General features: G+C 41.5%; 1 protein-coding gene across 4 annotated transcripts in view; it reads right to left on the bottom strand.

Moving 5' to 3' along the window:
- Positions 1-17,493, bottom strand: part of NR3C2 (nuclear receptor subfamily 3 group C member 2) — a 271,622-nt gene that overhangs the window by 66,920 nt on the left and 187,209 nt on the right. The gene's annotated exons all lie outside the window — the stretch shown is intronic.

Genomic DNA, 17,493 nt, shown 5'->3' with positions numbered 1-17,493 from the left:
CATTAAAGGAATGATCAGAGAGGTCTGAGGAGAACAAGAAGATGACAAACACAAAAGACAACGAGGAAAACATTTCAAAAAGTAAGGAGTGGTCCATGGTATCAAAAATTTCTGAGAAATCAAAGAGGACAATGATAGAATAGAGGCCCTAAAATGTGACCTCAAATAGGTTATTTTAGAGACTTCACAGCAGTTTCAGTGGAGCACAAAGTGGAAGTCAGATGGGAGAGGGTCAAGAATGATATTGGAAGAATGGAACTACAGATGACAGTGATAGTAGAGAGCATGTGAGTCCTGGAATGGAGGAGAGAAGAGAGATTAGGTGATAGTTTGAAAGAGACATAGGGTCAAGGCTAGGATTCTTTAAAATAGGGGAGACCAAAGCATGCTTGTATTGGGAAGGAAAGGAACCTGATGAGAATGATAGCTTGAGGACAAGAGTTAAATAGTGGATGAGAACAAGGGTGAGGGAGGACAGAAGATGAGAGGGGATGGAGCTATCTACTTATGCATGTAGAATATGTTCTACTCATCACTATAGTATATAAACACCTTGTTACATTCAACATGAGTCTAATCCCCGGTTCTCTTCTATCTGAAGGGTTAATTTTTTATTGAAATTATGTCAATTAAGTTCATTTTACAGTTTCTCTTGAAAGCAGCAAGATGCAAGGTCATTTTGCATTCTTGAAAGACAGAGTCCATATTTAGGGCCAGCCACTGAGAAAGCAGGGTCTTACACTCCAGATTTTACTCATATGTTTGACAGCTGCATGATTCCTGAAGACAGAAGCTGACATGAGAGGTCATGATCCTTAAAAGAGAAGTTGTCTCTTATGTAGGTTTTGGTGAATTCCTTGTATGGTTTTGAAGATTAGAATAGAGACCGTGATTTTGCTTCCATGCTCACTGGGGAGTCAGTGATGTAAACTATGTTGCTTTAGATAGGTTGTTTCATTCTGAACTAATTGACACTTTTTCAAGGTTGCAGTTTTCTTTCCAAGGTGCATTGGAATAAGCAACCTTAGATATCACAAAAGCATGTAGCACTATGGCCAATCCACATCTAACAGGATGGTCATTAACAGGATAGGATGCAACTTCCAGCCAAACACAGGTGGAAGAAAACACTTAAAGAAACCATAGGTACCAGAGAATCCCACAGCGGCGAGGATTCTAGAATATCTCTAGGGCTCTGGACTATTTTGATGATCTCAACAGAAGACATTCTCAAAGGAAACTGATGTAATTGTGGTGGCTAGATCTTTAAAGCATATGTCTCTTCCCAGAAACAAATCAATCTTGTCTGAGTTTAGCTTAACTCAGCTCTTCTTTTTATTCAGTTTACTCAGCCAATAGTGGGTTGGGAAGTAAGAGAGTAGGAATCAAATTATTTTTCCTCACATAGCAATGCAGTAGGGTAAGAGTAATTTTTAGCAAATGCCATTATTGAATTTATACATAAGTAATCCTTGTTTCACTTAAAATAGTTAAGACAAAATGCCTAGAAAGTTAACTGTTCAACATAAAAGATAAATAGGTACCACAGGGTTACTTATTAAGAAGAATGTAATAGAGTTGTCACAGTAAGAGTATAGCTGCCAGAATCACTTTGTTTGTAGTTCTCAAGTTTAGATAATCCAGACATATAAGATGTACATATTCATGTATAATATGCACTGCGACACTTCAAGTGTGACAGGGTGAGTTGAAAACAGTTTCAGACTCATGAATTTTCTGGATTTTTCTGGTTATATATGGCACAAAACTAAACTGATATCCTTATTTCCTGCAATTTGTTCTCTCTTACTCTATTATATTTCCTTGAAGAAACAAAATCCAGTAGCAAACAGAAAGGTCAATTACTACTGATCCAATGAGTTACAGCATGACTAAAACTCCTGAAAACTTAACACCCCTGGAAATGGTGGCATATTCCCTCCCCTCTTTAAAACCTAGTATCTGGACTAAATGACTGATCCTGCAAAGTGGTATGCAAGAACTTCAACAGGGCTCCTCGCAGGTGCAGGGATCTGCCCACATCCATCACTGTGCAGGATCAAGGCACAATTACTTTTTTAAAATTATAATTGGGAAAAGGCAAAATTCTTAAATTATTATAGTTGGTAAAATTTTCCATGTTTTCATTTTCCTTCTGTAACATTACATTTTCTTTTTTCAAAGTCTGAGCAAGGACATGAACAGAATGTAATTATTTTCCTGGATTTCTTCTGTCTATAGTCTCAACTGAAACTTCTATAATGTTCAAAGAATGTTCAGTTTTGTTGAAACTGATTGGAAAATGTTTGCTTTGTCTAGCTCAGTAGACAAAGTTTCCTTCCTCTGTTAAAGTTACAGATTTCATTGCAAGATCTCTCAGAACAAATATAGAGAAAGTTCTGAAACTGCATTAACTACAACTTCTAAATCAACAGCGGGGAATCTTGTCTGGTCCAATAACAGAGAAGAGGTGATCAAGAAGGCTCTGCTTGGCTAGGAATGTGATGAAATAGTGGTAGCAAGAGAATGGTTTCTCCTTGTCTTCTGCCTCCCCACAGCATAAGAGAATGGAACAGAAAAGTACACTTCCAACAACAACCCTAAACTGCATCTAGTGGCCAAGAAAGAGCAGAGCAGAGCCTCCTCCTCCCCCCCCCCCGCCCCCAAAAGAACAACCTTTTTAAAAGGTCTCCTACTCCATCAGCACAGCTAAAAGCAATATCTCTATAGTCCATAATCTCCCGCCTTCACATATGGAATACTTTAATTTCAGCTACAGATTTCATTTTATTAATGGTCGGCAAAATTGACTTCTCCCTCCACGAAGCAAGAGCGATCAGACTTTCTGTTGGGAACTAATCAACGGATCTGAGGAAAGAGAGAATAGAATTTGTCTCCAAAATCCGTATGTTGCATGACTGCAAAGCATTCCCTCAGCAGCCACTATTCCTGTCTTTGGACCAGTATAAGAGCTTCTGCCCGCCCCTCATTTGCCATCTGTTGTGTGTTTGGCCACTGGATCGGTATAGGATCGACTAGCTTCTTCTCAATCACTGCAAACAACCCCAGCCCCCAGTGAGAAGCTTCATGGTACAGAGTGGGTTATGAAAGCCCCAAAACACCAATGCTCACACTGGCAGGCATAAGTGGTGTAGAGTGCCTTTCACAGGATCTCCATAGTGAATAAACTTCATCCAATGAAAAGTGCTTTGTCCTATGTGAAATTTTAGGGCTTTATTCTCCTCTCACTCACACCAAGTAACTCCACTGACTTCAGTGGAATTACTCCTGATATATACTAGTCATGGGAGAGAGGAGAATCAGGCCCACATTATCCTGGACTCAGTGTATGTAGTTCTATATTAAGGTTCCCCCAGCCCCATTAATTAGTACTATTTACTAAATAGATTGAAGCAGCTCTCTCCACCTCCTGTAGTGCTTTAGCTTCTCAGTTTTGCACAGATTTTGGTTCCCATATTAATTCTGAAACTAGGTACTGTATTGTTTATCCAGGTGAATGGAAGAGAATGAAAATGTGCATGCCAAAAAAAAAAAAAAAAGATCAGTGAAGGATAGGAAGAGGGGAGACTAGTTATTTCCAGAATATCTGGTTCACAGACAAAACTGCACCTAACCAGGATTCTCTCCCCCGCCCCCTCTAGCATAACCCTACTGAAGGAGTTTTCCTCCTGCAGCATGAAATCATGTAATCTGCCCACCTCAACCTCTCATTTGTCACAGACAGCTCTGAAACCTTCACATACTTTGTGAAATCTATGTTATTACTGTAACCCTGACAATTTATTTTAATTGGTAAAGTATATTACTCCGAATCTTTTTTCCTCTATCATGTAATAAGTATTATACAAATAAAAATGTTGCTAAAACTTATGATAATTTGCCACATGTAATAACCAAAAAACATGTTTAACAAAAGTTATATCACTGTTCCTTTCTAGAAAGTAACTGCATATATCTAACCAATCTTTATTTTATGATGGATAATTGGCACTCTGAAGCAAATCAAAATGACTAAGAATGCCATTTTCAATCTCCTCTAAATGTCCATATTTTAGAAAAGTCACTATTCTTATGGTATTAAAAACTACAAATGCCTTACACTGACTCCATTTAAATCTGAACTGCATTTTCATTGTACTGTTAAAGAATTTTTTTAAAGCAGTTGACAACTGCCCAGCAACAGCAGCCTATGTTTGCAGTCACTATTTTAGGCTACATCACATGTCAATTACATAACCTTGTTTTACTGCTCTTGAACTGGTTAGAACAACCTGGGAAACAGATTAGGGCAGTCCCTCTGAGTTCTGTAATCCAAAATCAATTGCATGCACCACTCTTCCATCCCCTTTTCTAAAGCACTACAATACTGAATCTACAGTAAGTCACCTTCTCTCAATAACTAGTTACTTATTGTTAGAGCTTACTGAAACATTTGATAATTAACTTCCTCAGTTCTGTTTAAACCAGTACAGTCTGACCATAATAAAGTAATAAACAATGATCCTGGCTGCTGACATTTATGGGTGGTGCAGGATTAAGATGCTTATAAATGCCATGAGAAAAAACACAGAATTCATATATAGATTCAGATAGATAGATAGATAGATATTGTCCCTCCTTTTAAAATAGAGAAAGTGAACATTAAATTTTTTCCAATATTCAAGCTAATTCTGGAATCATAATATGGCTCTATATTCTTTATAACTCAATAGGTCTGGTCGTCTGTGTGACTATATAATTTCCAGATCAACATGCTTGCTGATGCAGAGAGAGGCTATGTTTGCCATTTGTTCAAAAACAATAATGATGCCAATCTATGCTACTGCAAGAGAGTGGGGTTTGGGTACAGGGGTCCAAGGCAGAGAACATTTCCCAATTTTTCTTTTTACAAAAAGTAAAAAAAAAAAAAAATTAACCATATAGATTTAAAATATACATTATAAAGCAAATGTATTTACTATGTTGAGCTTGACATTTTTCGTACTTCCTTCTGTTTCTATTATCTAATGTTCCTTCTATCACATGAAGCATCTTTTCTTCCGTTTTTTTCACTGTTCATATTTCCTCAGACTAATTAGTCTAGGTCTGCTGCCCTGGGCTACTTCCTAGCTATACGCTCCTTCAGTTTTGGGCTTGGCCCCTATAGTTTAAACCAGGGGTAGGCAACCTATGGTTTTAATTGAATTTTAAATGAAGCTTCTTAAACATTTTTAAAAACTTATTTACTTTACATACTACAATAGTTTAGTTCTATATTATAGACTTATAGAAAGAGATCTTCTAAAAACATTAAAATGTATTACTGGCACGCGGAACCTTAAATTAGAGTGAATAAATGAAGACTTGGCACACCAATTCTGAAAGGTTGCTGGTTTAAACAGTCAATCACTTAACAAAGAGTTCAAATGAGCAGGGTCCTATAGGACCTCCTGGCTTTCAAAAAGGGGGGGGTGGTAGTTGGAGAAGGGACTGCCAGTTTGCCTTACTGGCTCGATGGCCACCTCTCAGGGTCAACCTTCTGTCTTGCTTCCTGGATAAATTTCCTCTCTCCTGAAACCTGTCCACGTCCCCTTTGCCTGGGCTGGTTCTGAGCTCCTTTTAATCCACTCCTCCAGATGGACCATGCACAGTAGGGCCATAGGGGTAATGCTATATGGGCCCAGTATTGCCTTTTAACCTCTTCGGGCCCAGTGAGGGGTTTGTATATCCCATCACACTAGGACTCAGAGTGGGAGTATGATAAATTCACTATGGCGGCAATAATTTATAATACTGTCAGTAAACGCTCTGGCAACTCTTTTCATCTGGGAACTTTCTTTAAATGTTGCAGGTAATTCATTAATGATAGTCAGAAACTTTAAAAAAATATCTTTTGAGATTCAGAACCTGGAACTGATGACTATCAAACTAACATTAGACACTCAAAACGTTAAATATAACCTGCAGAGCGTTTGTTAAAAAGGGGGCTCATGCTTATCTTTTACTTCTTCAGGATGGATAAAGAAGGTCTGACCATTTTTTTAACCTTAATATCAGGAATGTCATCTCTGGTTTAGCCAGAGGACTTGTGAGGGGCAGAAGGAGAGAAATCCTCTGAAATGAAACATGGCAACCATTCTGTACCAGCAGAACAAGCTATTCTTTTGTTTATTTGCTTGCATAATTCCAGGAGGGTAAGTTATTCTTAACTTATACCTTAAAGAAGAGGAGGAATTTTAATAGCTATAGTGAGCCAAACTCTCAACTGGTGTAAATCAGTATAACTCCATTGACCTCGCTGATTACATCTGTTGAGGATATGGCCTAATCTAGTCGTTACTTATGTTGGAATTTGGGAACTAACTACACTAGTCCAGAAGACGATAAGCTGTGGGGAAGTGCCGCTTTCCCAAGCCAGTGCAAGAGGGAGATCTGTGCTCCTCCCTGCAATCCATTCCCTAATCCTCCTTAGTTTAACCCCGATCTCATCTCTTACGAAATGTTGTCCACTAGTCATCAAGACCTTAGTTTCACATCTTATACAAGCATCAGAGTGCCACCTAATATTGATCCAAAGAGAAGAGTGCCAGCTACTCAGTCACCAACCCCACTTCCAGTTACTGCAGCATGTCAATCTTCTCTGGAGGACACCAAAGTATTAACAAAATCCACATTCTGAGCTTAGTTTACAAGACCTAACATAACTACAGCTTAAAACAGAATGCATGAGTAGGCCACATGTTTGCTCTGCAGTTTTTAGTGGTGTGAATAAACGAAGAAACAGAGGAGAGGATACATAATTCTTGTTTTTTTGTGACTGCACACTTGCCAGAGCTGGCCAGGGTGACTCTGCCAGATGGGCCAGAATCATCCAGAAATTGGGTATGGTGGGCACCAGGTGTGCTTATTAGTTGTTTGAAGCTACTTGGGTGATTTCCATTCTGGGCAAGCAGCCTGTCAGGACACACCCAGAGTCACGCTCAGAGTGGAACCATTGAGAACCCAAGGGGAGGGGGGGGACTTTACAAAGAGTAGGAATGGGAGCCAGACTTAAGAACTCAGCAGAGAGGAACAGCACAAGAACCAGATGGGTCTCCTGTAAGTATTGCATTTCAGGACTTTGCCAGTTTTGTTGGATTAAGACTGCAAGTCCCTTCACTCCACTGAAGAAGAGGAGAACTTGCTGCTTGGGGAGGCAAATTGCAGATTGACATTGCAAAGACAAAAGGGGAGTTTGAATGAGAACGAGGGACTATCTCGTTTCCCAACTTTAAGGAGCTGGCATGCCCTACAGAGGGTTTGGAACCATTCAACAGAGACGGAGTCGTGTCCTGTGGAAGTGTATGCATATGCACAATTATATTTGCATTGAACTTGTGATAGTAACAAGTTGGGGAAACTTGCCTAAAAGTGTTATCTTTAAAAAGTAATTGACAATATTTATAATTTTTCATGGGTTACAAGTAAACTGTTTTGCATTTCTATCTGTCTACAGCTATAGATTTAGTAAATATTTATCCTTTAAAAAGACTGTCACTTTTGTTCTCTCAGAGATATACTTTGTACTCACTCTCTCCTTCTCTTTCTCTGAATGAAAGTCCTGAAAAGACTAAAGTCTGGTCTATACCCCAGCAGAGAGGTAAGCTGAGGTACAGGAAAGGGGAAAGAAAATATTTATACTTAACATTAGCATAGTGCTTTTTTCAAGCACATTACAAGTGTAATGTGGTCAAGTTACAGTTGCTGTGACAACTATAATTTTGAATTACCTGAATTCTGGGTGTTTATATTCTCAACATTGCATTAATGAAGATTTTTCATTGAATTTCATGTTTTTTGTTTTTTTATTTATCTCTGTGAAAAATTAAGGGAAAATAGAAAGAAAGAAAAAAAATGAATGGCACAATGAAATGATCCGATTCAGAGTGATTAACAACTGAGTGAAAGTACTGAACTGCACATGTCCCATGTACAATTTTCAAAAAACTATAAACTCATTGTTCCCAAAATAGATTTCTTCAGTAATGTTAAAATAATTTGTCCTCATTCAGCACTATGAGCCTCTCCCAAGGGTCACTCATGAGTAATTTTACTCACCTACGAAAGGTTTTACAGAATTCATCCCTAAGTTGTTGCCAAATATGAAGTTTTAAATCTAAACAGTTTTTAAGTTAAAACAACCATCTTAAATTTTCTTAATGTGTTTAAAACACATTTCCATGCTGACAAAATTCAAATGGCAAAATGTAATTTTACAAACGTTCCCCCACCACCACAAAAATTCATACATATGTATGTAATAACAAGCATGAGGTATTTTAGACCAAATTATTATTATAGTTTAACAAAACACTGGAAAGCAGGGACTTGGAACAAAGGTACCGTCTCAAAGTATAACCAAAGCATTACCATGGCATAAAAAGACTTATATCATTTTACTTTCAGAAATCATTGTATTTAATTGACAATAACTTTTTCAAAATTTGTTTTGCTTAGTTAAACCAAAAGACCGGTTTCAGGGAAACACTATAGATTATGGCCAATATTCACTCCAAAACCAAAGAGAATACATGATTTGAAGAAACTGATGTCCATCCCAAATATGCCCATTTATGAAAATCTTATTTTTCTTCAATTTATTAATATTTAGTTTCAAAGAGGAACATGGGTGATTTTTATAATTTTATTTCAGTTTCATTATTAAAAGCCCAGTAATGCTAAGCAGATTGTATGAAAATGGCTTCTTGCAAGAATTAAGGTAAAAATAATTCAAAGTCACATCTATTGACATGTGACGGTCTAACAGAAGAGCATGACGAGTATGAAAATGCTCTGGGCCAATTTTAATAAAATTTAGCAATTCCCTTATTAAAATCAGATATGCATTATCCGGTATTTACCTACTACCAGATTTAGAATTACAACGGTGAGTAGTTCCATTGAAGTAAATGGAATACTTTGCAAGGTAGAGTGTATTTGGAGAATTGTGCCAGTCAATGCCTTTTTATTCCTCAGTTTTACCCAGCCATCTGAGTCCATTGTCAGATATTACACATGGTAGGCTACGAGGCTAGTATCTATAAAACATTTGAGAGTTATGAAAAGGGATGAAGATTAAAAACAGAATTCTACTAAAACCCAACATATTTTATAAATAAGGGGGGAGAGGGATTTGGACCCCATCCCCACAAAAAGCATTAAGAATTAAAGGAAAGTTGCAAATGGACTAAACAAAAATAGTAAGATTCTATTGTTTCTGTAAGTTTACCAATTTTACTCCACTGTAACTGCGATACTCTTGACCCATAACTGTGAAAATAAAAGGACAATTAGATCCTGTACTTTCTCTGACATACAGGGAGTACCTTTGCAGTATGGCTTAGTGTTGCTGTTTTTAGAAGTAACTCTGAAACTGGTAGACAGCTGTATTAAACACTACCCTGAAAGGTACATTTGTGTCTGAAAATCTATCAAAGATGAGATGAAACAAACTTAAAAGCTGATGAACTTTATGTACTAAAAGGTTTTTCCAGTTTGGTAAGTGGATTATAATGAAGTGTGGCACTGTGTTTCATACAACTTATTAGTCCAGTCCCACTGATTTACACTCTGAAGCGGTGTGATGATTCCATAATTGGCATATAGCCAAAACTAACATGCAGAAACAATTAAGAAATTATGTGGAAATCATTTTTGTTTTTGTTTTTTTTAATAGAGAGAGTGACTATTAGTTAGTTATCATAAAGGCCCAAATTAGAATAATTCAGTTATAGAACATTAAATGGATGCAACTGAAGTAAACTATTTTTTAAAAACACAAATGAAAAGATTAATGTATGTAAAAAGCCATCTCAAGCCAGATTCATCCTGTCACTACAGCCTCTTTGTGTGTGAAGAGCTTGTAGGGCAAGCATAAAGCCTCACTTGGGAATACCGCCGTTCCAGGAAACCACTATGTCCAGGTCTAGAGCTGGCTTCATCAGCTGTGCAGCTGCCTACGGTGGAGGATGCATCCCAGGATATGTCAGTAGTAGAGTGGGTGTGTGAGTTGGGGCAAAGTGCCAAGGATACCTCGATGCCCAAGGAGGTGGAGGATGGTTTTGTCCGATTGTGTTGAATTACACAGAGAGTTCCTTAATATAGAGTTTTAAGGGTGGGATTAGAGAGGTACCGAAGAGATGCATTTGTAACACTGACAGACCCTGGTCGTCGGCAGGCAGGATCGAATTGGGGACCTCTGGAGTTGAGTGCATGAGCCTCTACTGCATGAGCTAAAAGCCAACTGGCTGTTAGCTCAGGCTGTAGAGCAGACTCATTTTCTCTCTCTCTCTAAGTGGTCTCGGTGCCACTATATGGGACAGAACACCACACCCAAGAGGTGTGCGGGCTACACATTCAGACAGGAAACCTATTTTACTCATTCACTGATGAACTACTATGCTCAGTTTATTCCCCACTCTGCTGTTCTCATTCATTGGCTAAAGATCATTACACCTAAGTTCCTACTTATTATTTGACTACTTGGGCAGGATTTATCAGCTGCATACTGGTCCTGTAAGCGAGAACTTTTATAGTAACGGGACGTTGACTTATCAGAGATAATAAGACTGCCAAGAATTTGAGTTTGTCACTGAGCTTTACCAGGTTGTAGGAATCTTTCTAGTGGGGGAGCCCAGCTACTGATGTTTATTCTGGTTTTATTAATTATCTTCATTAGCAGTCTGGAAACAGGAAGAAGAGTGCAAGCACTATTGTGGACAGGGAAATTATATGAAAGGATCTACAGAAATTAGAAACATGGACAGAAAATAATCAAATGAAGTTCAAGTTTGAAAAAAATGTAAGAAAATGCATCCAGGGAATAATCTACAAACATTTTTAATAATAGAGGGAAAACTTGGCAAGCAGTAATGTTGAAGGAAACCTAGGGATAAGAGGACAAATTAGCCTTAATTATTCAGTGCAAGATGGCAGCACAAACTATCAATAACATTTTGGGCTGCATATGCAGAGACATTATGATATAGAGCAGGATGGCATAATAGTCTTTTCTCTATGCAGTTCTGTTCAGGCACGTTCATTATAGGAAAGATATAAACAAATTGAAGGGAGCTCAGAGAAGTGGAACAGAAGTGATTAGGAGCGGGAGACAGTGACTTATGAGGAAAGATTTAAAGAACTTCTTTATACAGGAGGGGTGGAAGCTATGGGGTGACAGAGGATAGGCAAGGGAGCAAGGGGAGCTACTGAGCTTCAGGGGACGGGCAGGAAGGAAGGCAGCCAGCTCCAAGCTGGGAAGGGGCACCCCGGCAATTCATACTAACATTCCTATGGCAGCTCCTCGGTGAGTGGTATTCTGTCCTTCATCCAACTCCTCGGTGACTGGCGCCCTGAGCACTGACACCCTTCTACCCCCCACCCGGGTGCAGGTACCCTGGCAACTGGCGCATGTGCTCCTGCCACTATTCCAGAACCCACGGTGGCTGGGAGAGGAATGCTATTCCTACCTGATCTCATGCACTGTGGCAACTGCTCCAGCCCTTCCTCCAGGTCCTACTCTTGCCTCCATGAAATATGGGAGGGCAGTGTGAAAACATACATCAGCCCTCCTCCCCCAATATTTCCATTGTGGGGGTGCTAGTCACCCCCTCCTCCTTTGTTCTGCTTCCCCTCGCTTTATATATCTATAATTTGACTAACCTATGGCTAGGCTACAGCTTATTCAGCAGAACTTATGTCACTCAGGAGTGTGAATAAACCACCACCCCTGAGTGACATAAGTTAAACTGACATAAGCACTGGTGTGGACAGCGCTATGTCGGTGGGAGAGCTTCTCCTGCCAACATAGCTTCTGCCACTCGAAGAGGTGGGTTATGCCGATGGGCGAGTTCTCTCCCGTTGGCATAGAGCATCTTCACCAGATGCACTACATCAGTGCAGCTGCACCACTACAGCACTGCATGTGTAGACATGCCATAAATGACAACTAATGTCAATATAAAGTCTAGGTGTACTTGCAGGGTGTCAAGTCCAAGGCCCCAATTCAGCAAGCTACTTAAGCAGATGTCTAATTTTAAGCATGTGAGTATTATTTAAAAGTGGTACATGAAGGTTTAACTATGAGTAATAGGATAAAATTAAGACAGGAAAATGTTAGGCCACATATAGAAGAAAATTTCCTGACAGCGACTACGTAATAGTCTCTCAAAGGAAATGGTGGAAGTTCCATTGCTTGAGACATTTAAAACTATGGCCCTGGTCCTGGATAGACTTATGCACATTCTTAACTTTACATGTTGTCTCAATGATGTCAGTGGAACAACTCTCAGTGCATAATGTTAAGCACACACACAAGTCTTTACAGGATCAGTATCTAAAACTTGACAATGCACTAAAAATGTACAGCAGCAATCAGTCTTGCATTGGTGGGTATTGACTAGATGACCTAACAATGATTTCCATTGTGGGTGACATAAATCAGGTGAGGTGATCATAATTAAAGATAATATAGTACTGCAGGACTGGCTGGATCCCCTAGCTGTTCAGTTCCAAGGGAAGGGAAGTTTAAAGATGCAGATTTTTCATAAAAGTCACAAAACATATTTCTGAGTTGTTAACTGGCCTCCACTGAAAGACACTTTCATTCTTAAGCAAATTTCTGCTTGTGAATAAGTTATACTAATTTCTATGATTCACTTATGGTGTTATACATACACAAGTTTTAGAGTTCCAAGATCAGAGAAAATAAATACAGAGCTGTTGAAAGAAAGAAGCTCAGAAAGCAATGGCAGCAATTTCAAGAGGTTTATAGGAGACTTACAATTGAAAGACTCTAGTTTTAAACAAAAGCTAGAAATCTGAAGCGCTTATCAAAAGGTCAGCACTTTATTACTAAATTATGTTGCACATGTAAATCTGAATGGTACGCTGAGCTTGGCTATATTTTGGGCTAATAATGTGTTATAATTTCTCGGTATTCTTATACGTCAACATTTACCTGAAATAGAATTCTGTGTAAAGTGTGAGTACTAGATTTATAGGAATGAGGTAAGAATTGGCATAAAGTCAACAGTTCTCAGTTTCAGTGTATCAATAATTTTGATTTTATATTATAGACCTTTTGCAGTAAAATTGTTAAGTTTCTGGCAGAAGGTAAAATGACTGCATGGTTGATCATCACTTTCATTACTTGCAAGTGCAGTATCTATAGCCCTGGTATTTTAACTTCAGGGAATATTTTTTATTTTCTATAATACTGCAAACAGTATGAAATCTCTCAAAAACAGATTATAGGTGGAAGTGGTGGCACTACGTATAGTTAAGGTTGCCCCGACATTTCCCATTATAAAACCTTGTTGGCAAAGTCGGAAGGAACTGAAAACCTTTAGCAGTTAGTCTGAAATTTTCCATACCAGATGTCTGCCTCAGGGTGAATTTTAAGTATCAGCTAAAACAGTTCAGCCATTTCTGAGAATGAGGTTAGGGGAAAATATGTTGTTTTGCCCATGGGAAAAAAATTCTTACAACTGTTTTGTTGAGAAGCACTAGCACACCTACATGCTTTGGAGCAGAAACTTAAAATGTTGTGTCAGAGATGTGCCTTTTGATAACCCCATGAATTTTTGCCCAGATTTGGCCAAGTTGCAAGCTCTGAAAAAAAAAATCTCAGTTTGCACATGCTTTGTAAAAGTTTGTTAGAGCTTGGTAACTAAATTCTCTGAAAATTCCTTCTACACAGAGCATGCTCCAGCTAACGGCTGCAGGAGCTGAGCAGAACTTTCCCTGTAATTGTGCCTCTTGGCTGCCAGGTGATGCTGACACAGAGTGGGAGACTCTCTCCTGTGTCCTTAATACTGGCAGTCAGGAAATCATGAGAAGGAGGAAGCTACCTAATTACAAAGCAGAGGAGTGAGGAGAACAGGGGCAGACAAGGGTTGCAGGATCTAGAGGGTGGGGAGGTGGAATAGGAGCTGGAGGAGGGGGAAAGTTGGTGGAGACAGGAACAGGAGGGGGAGGCAGGACAGAAGCAACGGAAGGGGAGTGGGAGGGAGGTGAAAGAGTAAATGGGAATGGGGGAAGGGGGGAAAGGGCAAAAACTTAAGGTTATAAACTCAAGCACTCAAAAGTGAGGAAATGTCAGATCCTTAATTCAGCTCCCTTATGCATGTGCATCGAGCATTACATGATCACATTCTATTTCTTCCACAGGACCCCTGCCTCGTTCAGTGCACAGGATTGGCTTGCTCTGTGGATAAATCAGGGTTCTGTAGTGAATGATGCTGTCTATAGAATTTCTGCCTCTTTTTGCAGAAGTTGGAAGGTGTGTCATGAATGAGGCAGAGAATGCAGATAGAGAAAGGAGGGTCTCATGGTTAAAGAAGCTGAATGCCACCATGGAAAATTGGATTCTATCCCTGCCTCTGTCACAGAGTTCCTGTATGATGCTTGGTAAATCACGTAAACCAAAGCATTCAGAGTTAGTCACTGAGTATTCCTCATTTTCTGTGTGCCCAATGTGAGAGATCTGGCCTCTGAAACCCAGGTCTGCCCCTTTCGATCACTGCAGCTGAAGTTGATTGGTGCTATGCTCTGAACACATACGAAGTACTATAAAAATGCTAAGTATTCTGAAAAATCAGGCCCTCAGAATCCTAACCCAAAATTATTAGACACATTTGAGAATTTTGGCTTCATCCCTTTGTGTCCCAGTTCACCCTCTGTAAAAAGGGAATACTACTACTACCTAATCTCACGGGGTATTGTGAAGATAAATTCATTAATGTTTCTCAAGCACTGAAATATGATGTCAAGAGCACCACAGAAATGCCCAGGAGGAAATTAATAATTATGTATGCAGCAAAGTGTTTGCAGTAAACACCTCCTAGGGCCAAAACACTAGATTTGAAAGATAAAATGAAATATTGAATAACTACCCTTTCACTGAGTGAGGCAGGCGGGTTGTGATTATGTAATTAAAGACTGTATCATAATACATATGCATTGGGGGGCAAATTAAGGTTGCCTTGGTACTGAAATGCATTCTGGTATTTCCTAATTTTTGAGTACTTAATTTTGCAACCTTAACATTCTTTTAACATAGGTGATGTTTTTGATGCAATATACATAAGCATCTCTATAAATTATCATTGTTACACTATGGTGCATTGTGAAGTTTAAAATCGCTTTCCTGCAACAGTATTACATACGGGTTTATATGACTCTGAAGGTCAATTGTGTGTAATGACAATAGGTCAGATTTTGACCTCTAGATCTGTATACAGATTGCTTCCTCTACAGGAAAGAACGGGAGTCTATTGCATCAATAAGAACAGGAGTACTTGTGGCACCTTTCGTGGGTGAAGAAGTGGGCTGTAGCCCATGAAAGCTTATGCTCAAATAAATTTGTTAGTCTCTAAGGTACCACAAGTACTCCTGTTCTTTTTGCGGATACAGACTAACGCGGCAATATTACTCCGAAATATTGCATCAATAGCACCTTTCTTGGCAGGGCCGGCTCCAGGCACCAGCCGAGCAAGCTGATGGTTGGGGCAGCAGATTGTACGAGGTGGCATTCGGCCCAATCCTTGTACAGGGGCGGTAGGGCCGTTTTTTGTTGTTGTTGTTCCACTCCGGCCGCCCTATAGGGAGGAAGGAAGAGCCCTGCAGCAAGCCCGGCAGGGCAGCCACATCCTTCCCTCTCAGCTGACTGCGGCGTGGAGCCCTCCCGGCAAGCAGCAGGCAGCTCGGCGGTTTGGGCAGCTGACAGCACCCCACTGAAGCCCTGGCTGCCCCCTTCTCTCTCTCCCCCGCTAGCCGGGGCACCAGCGCAGGGAGTCCCCCTGCACCCTGGCTCTGGCCGCGCCGCAAGTTTATTTTTTTTTTTTTGCTTGGGGCGGCAAAAAAGCCAGAGCCGGCCCTGTTTCTTGGATCTATGCAGAGCTCTCCACTAGTCCAGGGATCTATGAATAGGAAGGAGCTGGGGATATGGATCATGATTCATAGACAGGACCGGCTCTAGCTTTTTTGCCGCCCCAGGCGTCCGGACTGCCGAAGCAAAAAAAAAAAAAGAAAGAAAAAAAACGGCAGCCACAGGGAGTGCGTGGAGGGCGGTCAAGGCGGCTCACAGGGGGGCAAAGGGCAGCACCCACCCACTCCCTCCTCCTGTGGGCAGACAGGCGCTGCAGCCCGCTCGCAGCTGGGTGAGAGGGGCGCCCCCCGCCGGCCTTGGGGTGCCTCTCCTGGCTGGGCAGGTTCTGAGGAGGCCGACACAAGGGTGTGCGACCTCCGCGCGGCGCCAGCGGGGCTCGGCACAGTGCAAACGGCGCTGGGATCAGTGAGGCCCGCCCCTCTGCTGTCTGCTGGGCCGCCGCAGAACCCTCCATCCCTCCGGTGCCCGCTTGGCGGCCGCAGAACCCTCCCTGCCACCACTGCCCACTGGGCCGCCCCAGAACCCTCCCTTCCTGCCTCCGCTGCCCGCTGGCCACCGCAGAACCCTCCCTCCCTCCCTGCATCCACTGCCCGCCGGACCGCAGCAGAACCCTCCCTCCCTGCGTCCGCTGCCCACCGGGCCGCCGCAGAACCCTCCCTCCTTCCGGTGCCCGGGGGCTGCAGGAGGTGCTGGCTCAGCCGCTCCTTTAAAGGCGGCTCGGCCGGGCCGGGCTCAGAGCAGCGTGGGAGGCGGAGGCTGGTGCAGGCGCTGGGGAGTGGCGCGTCCCGGGGATCCCGGTGGCATGATGAGCGGCGCAGATCGCTAGTTCCTGCCCTCCCCGGACCGGGGTCCATGGGCTGGCCACCCCAAGATTGGCCGGAATGCCGCCTCTTACAATGTGCCGCCCCAGGCATGTGCTTTCTCGTCTGGTGCCTGGAGCCAGCCCTGTTCATAGAAATGGTAGCTGCACTACATAGGAGTTAAGGGCCCCAGCACTGTTGTGGAGGCACTAAGATTCCTGTGGAATCCCCTGCCTCTGTGGATCCAGGCAGGGCCGTAGCAACAAAGAACGTGGCCCCCTCCGAACGGTGGCCCCCTCCGAACATATGTCCGGGCGGGGCCCCTTACAATGCAGAAACTGGAATGCGGTATTTATTTTGCCACTTTTAGGGGCCCCGTTCCTTGCGGGGCCCCCTCCAGTCGGAGGGTACGGAGAGTGCTCGCTACGCCTCTGGATCCAGGAAATTCCAGAGATGGCCACCGGTTTAATTGCCTGGAGCGAACCCTGTTTCCCAACCTCATCCCTCTGAACAAGATGAAGATTTAATGGATTTCAAGGCAAGAAGGGATTATTATGATCATCTAGTCTGACCTCCTGCATAAAAGAGTATTCATTCACGCAGTAATTCCTTCATCAAGCCCATAAATTCTGGCTGAGCTACAGCATATTTGGTAGCAAGACACACAATCTTGATTTAAAAATGTCAGGTGATGGAGAATCCACCTCATCTCTCAATAAATTGTTTCAGTGATTAATTTTCCTCTGTTAAAAGTTTTCATCCCTT

The sequence above is a fragment of the Malaclemys terrapin genome, chromosome 5 (genome assembly GCF_027887155.1).
Source record: "Malaclemys terrapin pileata isolate rMalTer1 chromosome 5, rMalTer1.hap1, whole genome shotgun sequence".
NCBI classification, from domain to species: domain Eukaryota; kingdom Metazoa; phylum Chordata; order Testudines; family Emydidae; genus Malaclemys; species Malaclemys terrapin.
The sequence above is the reverse complement of the archived record's forward strand: the minus strand, read 5'-3'. Positions and strand labels throughout refer to the sequence as shown.